The sequence below is a fragment of the Cibotium barometz genome, chromosome 18 (genome assembly GCF_041138505.1).
Source record: "Cibotium barometz isolate CiBa-2024 chromosome 18, ASM4113850v1, whole genome shotgun sequence".
Lineage (NCBI taxonomy): Eukaryota > Viridiplantae > Streptophyta > Polypodiopsida > Cyatheales > Cibotiaceae > Cibotium > Cibotium barometz.
Window position 1 is genome coordinate 33,973,001 of NC_141063.1, and position 12,585 is coordinate 33,985,585.

Sequence of the window (12,585 nt, forward strand, 5' to 3'; positions counted from 1 at the left end):
AGAGTGTAGAGACCAGCCCCTTCCTATCAGTCAAATCAGAGTCTATCTCGTCAAAATCAGGGCAATCCCAGGAGAACTCTAGCTCAGAGCCATCTGCCTCTGTCCAGAGTAGCCTCAGAACTCCTTCCCAGAACTGTGGCAACCAAAGAGAAAGAGTTTCGCCTCTCAGTTTGCAGCAGCCAGAGCAGTCACAATAGCAGAAGTAGTGGAAGAGGAAAGAGGACAGATTCATGTAGCGATTGAAAACCAAGGGCCAAATCGCCAATTCTCCGTCATCCATACTCCAGCTGAGTATCAGGGTAAGCCTTTTAAGCTTTTGATTGATTCAGGTAGTACTCATTCTTTCATTTCCCTAGGATGCTTGCGTAAGCTAGTCTTAGAATAGAAATCACAAAAACCTATGCAAGTTGAATTGGCCAGTGGGAAGATTCTTTTCACTCACCTTGAGACAGATCGTATTTAGTTCAATCTAGATGGGAATTTAATTGACTGTCAGTTCACAGTTATACCTTTGGGAGTTTTTGACGGGATCCTTGGAATGGATTGGCTCCACAAAAATCAAGCTGACATTCACTATCATAATGGAACCATTTCCTTCTGTGACCTTCACGGAAATAAAGTTCAAGGAACCGGAATTTCAGGATCCCCAAGTCTGCAATTAGTAAAGGCTTCTAAGTTACTAAAAGGACTTAGAAAGAAGCAGCTCATTTATGTTGCCAAAATGAATTCAGTAGACTCAAAGTTAAAAGCTAAAGAACCTGAATGGTTAAATGAATATGATGATTTATTCTCAACAGAATTATCAGAGATTCCTCCAATTCGGGAAGTAGATCATGTGATAGAATTGATCCCTGGAGCTCAGCCACCAGTAGCCCTGTGCATGTACAAAATTCTAGTTCTTGAAGCCATCGAACTCAAGGAACAGCTTAGATAGCTGTTGGAGCAAGGGTTTGTAAGACCCAGTGTTTCACCTTGGGGTGCGCCAGTTCTCTTTCAGAAAAAGAAAGATGGAACGCTAAGACTCTGTGTGGACTACAGAGGTCTCAATCAGGGACAGTTAAGAATAAGTATCCTATCCCCAGAATTGATGAGCTTCTGGACAGGCTAAGTGGAGCCCAGATCTTCACAAAGATAGATCTCAAATCAGGGTATTACCAAATCAGGATTAATGAGCAAGATATCCCGAAGACAGCCATCAATACTCGGTATGGGCATTAGGAATTCACTATCATGCCGTTTGGATTGACAAATGCCCCAGCTACATTCAATCGCTTAATGCATGACATTATTAGAGAATACTTAGATGATTTTGTTCTTGTTTTCTTTGATGATATTGTGATTTACTCAAAGAATGCAGCTGACTATGAAGCTCATGTCGGAAAAGTTCTCGAGATTTTAAGGAAGCACCACCAACTCTTTGCAAAAAAGAGTAAATGCACTTTCTCTACCGACCATGCTGAATACTTGGGCTTTCTGGTATCCAAAGATGGAATTTCTCCAGATTCCGCAAAAGTCCAAGCAGTCACACAGATTAACTTGAACCAAAGTCAGTGAAAGAAGTTAGAGGGTTCTTGGGATTGACTGGTTATACCAAAGTATGCTCTTATAGCTTCCCCCCTGACTAATTTTCTCAAGAAGAATATCCTATTTCAATGGTCTGCCAGGTGCTAGAGTGCTTTTGATAAGATGAAGACCGCCTTGGTAAAACCAATCCCGTTTTAAAGTTGCCAGATTTCTCTCTACCCTTTGAGGTAGTAACTGATGCCAGTGGTTTTGCCCTAGGAGGTGCACTCATGCAGGAAGGTCATGTAGTGGCCTATGAATCCCGAAAACTCAGAACACATGAGAGAAATTATGCTGTCCACAACCTGGAACTACTTTCAGTAGTATATGCCCTGAAGTTGTGGAGACATTACCTACTGGGTCAAAGATTCACTTTGATGATCATCAGAGCTTAAAGTGGATCTTCACTCAGAAGGATCTCAACATACGCCAAAGAAGCTGGATGTAGACCCTACAGGAATTTGATTTTGAAATCAAGTACCGCCCACGCAAAGAAAATGTGGTAGCAGATGCCATCAGTAGAAAAGCCTCCTTACTTGCAATTACTGTAGTGTCAAATCCCTTGATTATTGAATCAAGAGAGAAGATCATGCAGGAGGATAGATTCTTTGGGCCTATTGCTACCCTACTTATGCAAGAAAGCAAAACTCCACAGGATTTGAACCGAGTTCAAGGGTACATCCTAGATAATGGAATTATGTATTATAATCGCAGGCTATGCATTCCAAAATGATGAGGGAACTAAGGGTCAAATTCTGAATAAAGCCCATGACAGCCTTATTGCAGGACATCCAAGTTTCATTAAAACCTACATGTCTGTGAAGAAAAGCTTCTTTTGGCCTGGTCTAAAAAAGGATGTACTTAATCATGTACATCAACGTCTGACCTGTCAGAAAGTCAAGCATTGCAGTGGATGTGGCCAAAGTGTTCCTCAAGGAAATCTTCAAATTGCATGGCCTTCTTAGGAGAATAGTAAGTGATCGAGATCCCAAGTTCACGTCAAGATTCTAGACTACATTTTTTGAAGCAGTAGGAACCTTCTTGGATCTCAGCACAGCTTACCACCCCAAGACCGATGGTCAAACTGAAAGGGTGAACCAACAAGTAATCAAAGATATACTACTTCAGTCATGCTATGGCAGGGAACCCAAGAAGTGGCTAAGCTATCTGCACCTAGTCGAATTCGCCTACAATGCTTCTTATCACCGAAGTATTGGGATGAGCCCTTTCAAAGCTCTGTATGGACAAGATTTCTTAACTCCATTAACTTGGTGAGACCCATTGATTAGGGTCGAGATGTCTAGATAGATGCTTGATGACATGGAGCAGCAGATGCAGTCAATTCGCAACAAAGATATAAAAGCTGTCCACCATGATAGACAGAAGCAGTATGCAGATAAGAAGAGGACAGATAGAAAATTCGAAGAAGCAGATATGGTCTTCATTCGAGTACGCCCCAAAAGAAGTTCTCTATCTCTTGGGAAGTACAAGAAGTTATCCCCCAGATATTGCGGACCATATCTAATCACAAAGAAAGTAGATGACTTAGCCTACAAGCTTCTTCTGCCTCCTCATCTCAAAGTACATAATCTATTTCATGTCAGCCTTCTTAAAAAGTATTTACCAAGCCTGAATCATGTGCTTGATGATGAAATCTTAACTTCTTCAACCCAAGGGTAGATGGAACTCCAACCTGAAGAAATCCTTGATGTTTGAGAAAAGGTTCTCAGGAACAGAATTTTGAGAGAATTGTTGGTCAAATGGAAGTTCTATCCTTTTGAAGATGCCACCTGGGAGGAGAAAGAAGACGAACTGTTGCGGGATTACCCCCAGTTTATGAGATGAGGACATCTCACGTTTTTCAAGTGTGGGAGAGAACGTAAGATTCCTCCCCAGCCCCTCAAGATGTCCAGTATCTTTCCCTGTAATCAAATCCCTCTTCAGAAATATAAAAGATCTTGTTTCTACCTGTTTTTTGCCTAAAGAGAGAAAATGTTCTAGAGAGAGGTTCAAAGTTTAGATATTTTTGAATGGAAAAATATCTCTTCTTATTAAAATAAATTTTCCCAAAACAGAAGTTACTTCTTATTAAAATAAATTTCCCCAAAACATAAGTTCAAAAAGATTTTCAGAAGGTGCATTAGAAATCAATTATAATCTGTTCAAAAGGCCTTATCCTAGGGATCCAGATTTTGGAAAAATTGTAAATTAAGGTTCTGAGGGGCCAATCAGATTCATCCAAATGAAGGGAGGAGATAAATAGAAGAAATAAAGAAAATCCCCGCAAAAATGAGTAAATACTCACATAAGATGAAGAGTGGACTAAGGACCAAAGGAAATACTCACATAAGATGAAGAGTGGACTAAGGACTAAAGGAAATACTAAAAAAATAAATTTTTGACACCTCAGAGTGGGGATTCCCCCTCATGAAGGAGGCGCCTATTTCACATGTGTGGTGGAGTTTTAAATTCTCAAATATTGAGATATGTCATCTCTCCTCTCTCTTAATTCAAGTCTAGTTCCAAAAAGTAAGCTAAACTGACCCAAAAATGGTCAAAAATTGACCAAATTGATATGGAAAATTCTAGAATCACTTTGCTTGGTTAGAAGCTCACTTTTTCCTATAAATAGAAGCCTCCCCCTTTGTAGAAACTTAATAGTGTTTTATGCACTGTTACTCTACTCCTCCCCAGAGCCAAAAACTGTGAATTTCTTAATAATTCATTAGTTTTTGACCATTCCCTCTTCTAAAGAATTGGTGGCCACTCTTGTTGCAAACACCCTCAAACCATCAAGCCAAAGGAAAGCTCTCAGAAATTCATGTAAGCTAGAAATCCTACTTTTTCTTTATTCTTTTTTAATGGTTTTCTAATTTTTGTTTTCTTTGAAATGTAAAATGATGCTATGCCTTGTTGGAAAGGCTTTCCCCCTCTCGCATTCTTACATTCAGCCTTTCTTTATCCTAGATAAGTAATCTAATTGTTGGAATTAAATTTTTCATATTATTTCTCTTTTTAAAAGTGAAATTTGATTAGTTTAGAATGCTTTAAACCATTTGGGGATAATTTTTAAGTGACTTAAGGATAGGAAAATTTGAAAAATGGTCAGCCATACAAAGGAGTTTATGGCAAAATTTTTCTAAATTTTGTGAAATAAGTTTTATCTTTTATTATTCAAAAAGAGTAATCCCCACCGTTTGTGTATTCTAGAAGTGTTATTTTCATTCTAGGCAAAGACAAATGCATAGTAGAATTTTTCTTATTATAAAAGTGTTACTTTCATCAATATTGATTTTTATGCATAAAAGATTTTTTTTTAATTATAAAAGTGTTACTTTCATCAATATTGATTTTTATACATAAAAGATTTTTTTAATTATAAAAGTGTTACTTTCATCAATATTGATTCTTATGCATAAATAGATGCATAAAAGTTTTTTTTTAATTATAAAAGTGTTACTTTCATCAAAAAAGATTTTTATGCATAAATAAATGCATAAAAGAATTTTTATTATTATAAAAGTGTTACTTTCACCAATATTGATTTTTATGCATAAATCGATGCATAAAAGGATTTTTTTAATTATAAAAGTGTTACTTTCATCAATATTGATTTTTATGCATAAAAGAATATTTTTTTATAAAAGTATTACTTTCATTAATATTGATTTTTATGCATTACTAGATGAAGAAAATAATTTTTTTAAATAATAAAAGTGTTACTTTCATCAATATTGATTTTTATGCATAAATAGATGCATTAAAGAATTTTTTATTATTATAAAAGTGTTACTTTCACCAATATTGATTTTTATGCATAAAAGAATTTTTTTAATTATAAAAGTGGTACGTTCATCAATATTGATTTTTATGCATAAATAGATGCATAAAAGAAAATTTTTAAGCATAAAAGTGTTACTTTCACCAATATTGATTTTATGCATAAATAGATGTATAAAAGAAGTTTTTTATTATAAATTTGTTACTTTCACCAATATTGATTTTTATCCATAAATAGATGCATTAAAGAATTTTTTACTATTATAAAAGTGTTACTTTCACCAATATTGATTTTTATGCATAAATAGATGCATAAAAGAATTTTTTTAATTATAAAAGTGTTACGTTTATCAATATTGATTTTTATGCATAAATAGATGCATAAAAGATTTTTTTTAATTATAAAAGTGTTACTTTCATCAATATTGATTTTTATGCATAAATAGATGCAGAAAAGAATTTTTTTTTATTACAAAAGTGTTACTTTCATCAATATTTATTTTTATGCATAAATAGATGTAGAAAAGAATTTTTTAATTATAAAAGTATTACTTTCATCAATATTGATTTTTATAAATAAATAGATGCATAAAAGAATTTTTTTATTATAAAAGTGTTACTTTCATCAATATTGATTTTTATGCATAAATAGATGCATAAAAGAATTTTTTTTAAATAAAAGTGTCACTTTCATCAATATTGATTTTTATGCATAATTAGATGCATAAAAGAATTTTGTTTTTTTTATAAAAGTGTTACTTTCATCAATATTGATTTTTATGCATAAATAGATGCATAAAAGAATTTTTTTATTACTAAAGTTTTACTTTCATCAAAATGGATTTTTATGCATAAATAGATTCATAAAAGAATGTTTTTATTATAAGAGTGTTAGTTTCATCAAAATTGATTTTTATGCATAAATAGATGCATAAAATGATTTTCTTTTATATAAAAGTGTTATTTCCATAGAAGTTGGATTTTATGTATAAATAGATGCATAAAGAATTTTTTTAAATATCAAAATGAGAGTTCTCTTTAATCATTGTTTAAATCCCATGAATAATGGTAAATGAATAAGTAAATACTATGTGAAGGAAAATTCTACTGTTTCATATTCTCTAGGATAGTAATGAGAAAATTCAGAAGATCTATCGAAGTCAGAATTTTAGATAAATGATTAATTTATTCCTCATAGGAATACGTGTTTAGTTTTGAATTCAGTTAAGCAAAATACTCAATGAATGAAATTTAGTAAAGTAGTAATTGAAATATTTCCCTTCGAGAAAGATAGTTCAGGGAGAACCTTTCCAGACTCGAACCCTGAATTAGACTATGACCACGACTTAATCTCCTTCGTCACTTTCAAGAAAAGACGATGTGACCAGTTCAGGAAAATTCAATCAAATCACCCACCGAATCTGAAATTAAATTGAGACCTTTGATTTTGATCTGAGGATCAAGATTACAGAATTTGAGGAATTCTGCTTGGGAATCCAGACCTGTGATCTAGAGGTCTTGGGATACGGAATTAAGATATACTCATTGTATTCAAAAGAAAATCATCACTTGTTCAAGCATCCAATACTTCATTGGCATCCAAAATATCATATAATGTGCTCACCAATGCCCAAAACTCAAACCATGCATAGGATTTTGGAAAAATTTCAGCATGGTCTCCTTTGTATTAGGAGCCAAATCTCAATCTCCTAAGCATCAAATACTCATTTGGCATCTTGCATAAACTGCATAACACATTGCCCCAATGTTTGCCTCATCATATAGGCATCAAGTCCATACATAACCCAAGTGAATCACTGCAATACATGTACCAATGTCTTCGATGAAGCGCGTCGAAGCTTGCTAATCTCCTAGCCAAGCTCTTCCCACCCTCGTACACCTAGTCCGATTCTAGACACAAGTTGGGGCCATGTCTTTCCCACCAAGTACCTAATCCTCCACCGTACCGCTTTCGAAGCTTGCTAATCTCCTAGCCAAGCTCTTCCCACCCTCGTACACCTAGTCCGATTCTAGACACAAGTTGGGGCCATGTCTTTCCCACCAAGTACCTAATCCTCCACCGTACCGCTTTCCCACACGGCACTCACGGCATGGTGGATTCAAGCCATGCTCCCCTCGGGCCTTTTCTCCAATGCCCAAGGTACCTCACAACATACTAGATGCTCAGAATGGAATGTTGTGAGAACAATTATGATGGGTAGTGTGCTTTGCTTGAATGTAAAAGCAAGAAAGATTACTTACAACCACATGGCATGAGTCATGCCCTTTTACAACTCATTCATTACAACCAAAGAGCATGGACTCATGCTTTTCAATCAAACCCAAGAATCTTCCCTCCATCCAACAAAACCACTCAACTCCAATCACCACAACAATAGCATGTGAGGGTAAGCAAGATCAATAGCTCAATCCACAATCTCATATGCATGCCCACACTCCATGTGACTCTTCATAGCATTGAGATGGCTATAAGTGGCTCAATGGCATCCAATACCCTTTGCAATGCTCAAAGACAGGAGAATATGTGTCATATCAATGCAAAATTGGTGCCAATAGCTCATTCATGGGTTCCATAACTCTTCCAATGCATAGAATCACATCCATTACATTCATGTGCATGCATAATACCATTCATTTGATGAAGACTCCCTTCTCTAATGATCAATGGCATCCCAATGGAGAATGGTAAGCCATAGATTCATCATAAGGGCATGAATGATTGCCTTGATCATCAAACTCTTCAAAAAGGCATCCCACATGTGGCTCAATGGAAAATGAGAGCAAATAGTTTGCTATATACTCCCATTTTTGGCATGTAGACAATACCAACAAGTGAATTACCTAAGCATGTAAGAAACCCTAATTTCTGTAATTTAGGGATTTACACACATGGAATCCCCAAACTTGATTACAATGGAAGCTTTGATTCATGAAAAATGTTGAATAGCCACTTACCAAAGTGTTTAGAACCACCGTTGATTGATCTTTATGAAAGAAAATTGCTTGAATGCCTCTATTCTTGAAGATTTTATTCTCTGGTTTTTGGAAGTTCACCATAGCCACAAAATCACCAAGAACTCTTGCAGACAGTCTCCAACTTCTTCTCCAACATAATGTGTAGCTTAGAAGGGCTAATTCTAAGCTTCTTGCACTTGGTAGACATCACATTGAACTATGAGGGGCTTCACGCAGTCAGCGCTGCCGCGAGCAACTTAACAGGTAGAAAGAGACGAAATACCCAAGAAATGCTCAAGTAAAGCTCATATACGTGGCATTAAAGCTTCTAATGGTGAGAAAATGGTGTTATGGAGGGTAAATGACCACAAAATTCTCTAGTTCTAGGGTTTGAGTGAGGGAAAGAAGAGGGACTAGAAAAATTCAAAAAATCCCATCAAAATTGATACTCTACCTCTTGCTCATGAGTTGCACAACAAAACCCTAAGGATTTGAGCTCAAACGGGATATGGAGACTAATGGCCATGGAAGCTCCAAGAAACAGGTGATTAGTGAAAAATGTGAGGATTAAGAAAAAATTAATCAAGATTAATTTTTCCCCAATTTTGGTCCTGCAATTAAAATTTTGGTGCAAGCACCCCAAAATTTGGTCCTAGGGTCTAATTTTTTGCCAAAATTGATCAAAATGGAGTCTCTAGCACCCAAATATCTCCTAATCCCTTAAGATAAATAGATTTAGAGCATGATTAGGGAGCATTAACCAAGAAAGGACCAAGAAATTCAAGAAAATTTTCAAGAAAATGAAGAAATATCAATCTCATGCACATAGAACCTTGAAAGTGGATCAAAATCAAGGCTCTAATACCAAATGGAATGGATCTAGAGTTAAAGATGAACATATGAAAGATGAATTCTAGCATCCATTACACATGAAATTAGCATTTCTAAGCATCATAGCCAAAGATGAACAAGAGAGAGAATCCATATGTGTATGTAGCAGAAAGAAAGATACACAATGGCCTAAGTGTGTTAACCTCTCACCAAGAGGATGGCTTGAAAGCTAGCCATAGGCCTTGACCATAGATGGCCATCTTCATAGAAGGAGCCAATCTCCATATAGTAGGAGCCAAAGGTACAACGGAATGTCCAAGATTAGTAAAATGACAAAAGGTCCTATCCATGAGCCCAAGGCCCTATTTATAGTGTTTTACCCATGGGCCCATTTACATGTATGTTGTAGGTTCATGACAGTAATTAAGTTTTTGCAAGCTGTAATATTGTTTTCTCTCCACTTTTTTCTACAATTCAATGCTTTGTATTGTGTTGATCCAAGTTCTACTATTGTGTATTCTTTCATGGTATCAGAGCATAAGCTTATTTTTGGCAATTTGCTATTTGAAGGAAGATTTGGAGAGATGAACTTACATGCAAATAACATAGAGCTTCTCTATCTTTTGGTGATGGAAAGTTTGATGGGATAAATTATACTCTCTAAAAGTTTAAGATTAAGTCTATTCTTGATTCATATGAGTTGTGGAAAACCATAAATAGGGGCTAATGCAGAGCTAGGTCCTACTCTAGATATGGCAGATCCATTATAGACGATGCTGCCAAATCCTTCTCGTGCTTTGGCATGGAAGAGAAGGAATGCAGATCCACTATAGACGATGCTGCCAAATCCTTCTCGTGCTTTGGCATGGAAGAGAAGGAACGCAGATCCACTATAGACGATGTTGCCAAATCCTTCTCGCACTTTGGCATGGAGGAGAAGGAATGGAGATACACTATATGCCATCATCACTAGTATCACTAATATTTAGTGATGACACTGATTCATACAATAGACGATCCTATCAGATCCTTCTCTTACTTTAGCATGCAAGAGAAGGATTGTAGATACAGTATATGCCATCATCACTAGTATCACTGATATTCGGTGATATCCGACGATGATCCTAATTCATACTACCACAGCTTCTGAAGCATGTCAAGTTATAAAGAACCAGTATGAGACGAGGAATCAGATAAGGATTCAAAACCTTAAGAATCAATTTTTTGTAGCAGAAAGACGTTCTGGTGGATAAGTAGTAGAGCATTTCATATCGTAGATAAAGAATCTATAAAATTAGATAATGGCTATGGTGGGGATCACTAAGACCAATGAAGAATTGGCACAAAAATGCATCAGAGTGTTGCTCTTAAATTATGATAGTTTGGTGACCTCACTAAACACACAAGTACGTAACCCGCCTCTTAGTCTTGAGGCGTTTGGTGCAATGTTGGTGGAGGAGGAGATGCATTTCAAAGCTAAAGATGGTAGTGATGTATCATTTTTGCAAATGCAAAGAAAGGCAAGGGGAAGGGCTATGGTAACCCCAATGCATCCAAAAAGAAGAAGAAATCTAAGTTTTACTATGACAATCCTCGTCACATGGTAACAAACTTCCCTTTGCAAACCACCATGAGGGTTAAACCTCACTTTGAAAATTGCCTTGAGGGTTAAACCTCACTTTACAAAATCTTTCTCAACCATTGGTCTAATTTATCATGTTTGAAACATAAAGTACATCAGCCAAGTGCTTCATTTTTCCATCCTACATAGTTATTGGCACCTTACCAACATACACAATATAGTATCATCACCCAAGTACATTTTTCCATCCTACATAGATAATGTCACCTTACCAAAATGCACAATAGAATACATAGTATCATCACCCAAGTACTTCATTTTTTCATCCTACATAGACTATGGCACCTTACTAACATACAAAATAGGATGCATAGTATCATCACCTATTTTCACATACCCTAGGTTTTCCATTTTCTACATAGCTCTAAGCCACTCTCCATTGGTCATGTGGTAAAGCACCCAAATCAATATATCATACATCTCCAGGGGAGCCCTAGGTCCTGTATATCTATAATCATGGAGCTAAGCATATATTATATCAAAAAAAGATGCTTACTTCTATCTTCGACTTGCTTACTTGAAGATGCATAGTTCCCTTTTGCTACAACTTTCCACTTTTGATGTCATTCTTATTTTTATATCTCTTCTTTGCTATATCACCTGGTTTTCCGCAATAATAGAACTCCTTGCTATTTCCACTCTGATTTCTTTACCATCCACCTCGGACTCTTTGGCTCCCCATGCCTCTACCTTCTATTTGTAAATTAGATTCCTATTAATATTTCCCTTGATTTCTATTTCCAAAATGGCCTTCACCTTGGCCTCTAGATGAGAATCTCCATCTACCTATACATGTGTCTGTGTAGAAGGCATGCTCTTGCATATTTTGAGAAGATGATTTACTCCCCCGACATGCACATCCTAAGTGATAAAAATGGCTATAAGATCCTAAAATTTTGGAAAGTTTTTCTCAATTGTTTAGATAGATGTTTAAAATTGATCATACTTATTATTAAATATCCCATTCAATGTGACTAAAACCAAATTATTGTCAATATGAGCTCCAATATACACACAAGTATCTGCAAGCCCGTGACTACAATGTGACTGAAACCAAATTATTATCAACATGAGCTCCAATAGAGACACACGTATTTGTAAATCAAATTATTATCAACATGAGTTCCAAAATAGAGACACGGGTATCTATAATACCTTTAATTTTTAACGATTAATCATTGATACTCATCTTATGCCTTTGCACATTATATAAATCTTACTTTACCTCCATCTTTCTTACCTCGGTACTTGTGCTATATAGCTTAACCAAGGTATTTGATGCATCCTTAGGTGTCAATGAATCCTATAAATAACTAATTATAACATTTGATACATCACTTTCTTGGCTCTCTCGTGCCATTACTTAAAAGGTTGCATCTGTGCATGTGCGTGTGCATGTTAAGGAGTGACAACTCCTTCTAGAGTGACGTAAAAGGTTACATGTGTGTGTGTGTGTGTGTGTGTGTGTGTTGAGAGGATTGACAATTCCTTTCGAAAGCTCCAGTTCCTTCTCATCATTTGAAATAAACTCCTAGTATCCTTTTCCCATGAGGAAGTTTCTCATCCTGAACTTCCATGCTTGGAAGTTGTTCTTGTGCAATTTCTTGCTCACACTCTGGGATAGACATGTAAACATGATTACCTACAACTTATAAAACAATGCTTGTAGGAATTTTAATACTTACAACAAACCTATAATAAGGCATGCTTTGTATATTTTGTACATTATATCTACTTTGAACTTTAGCAGATGTGTAACAACGGTTTGGGCTTGCATTTTTTTAGTCGTGCTA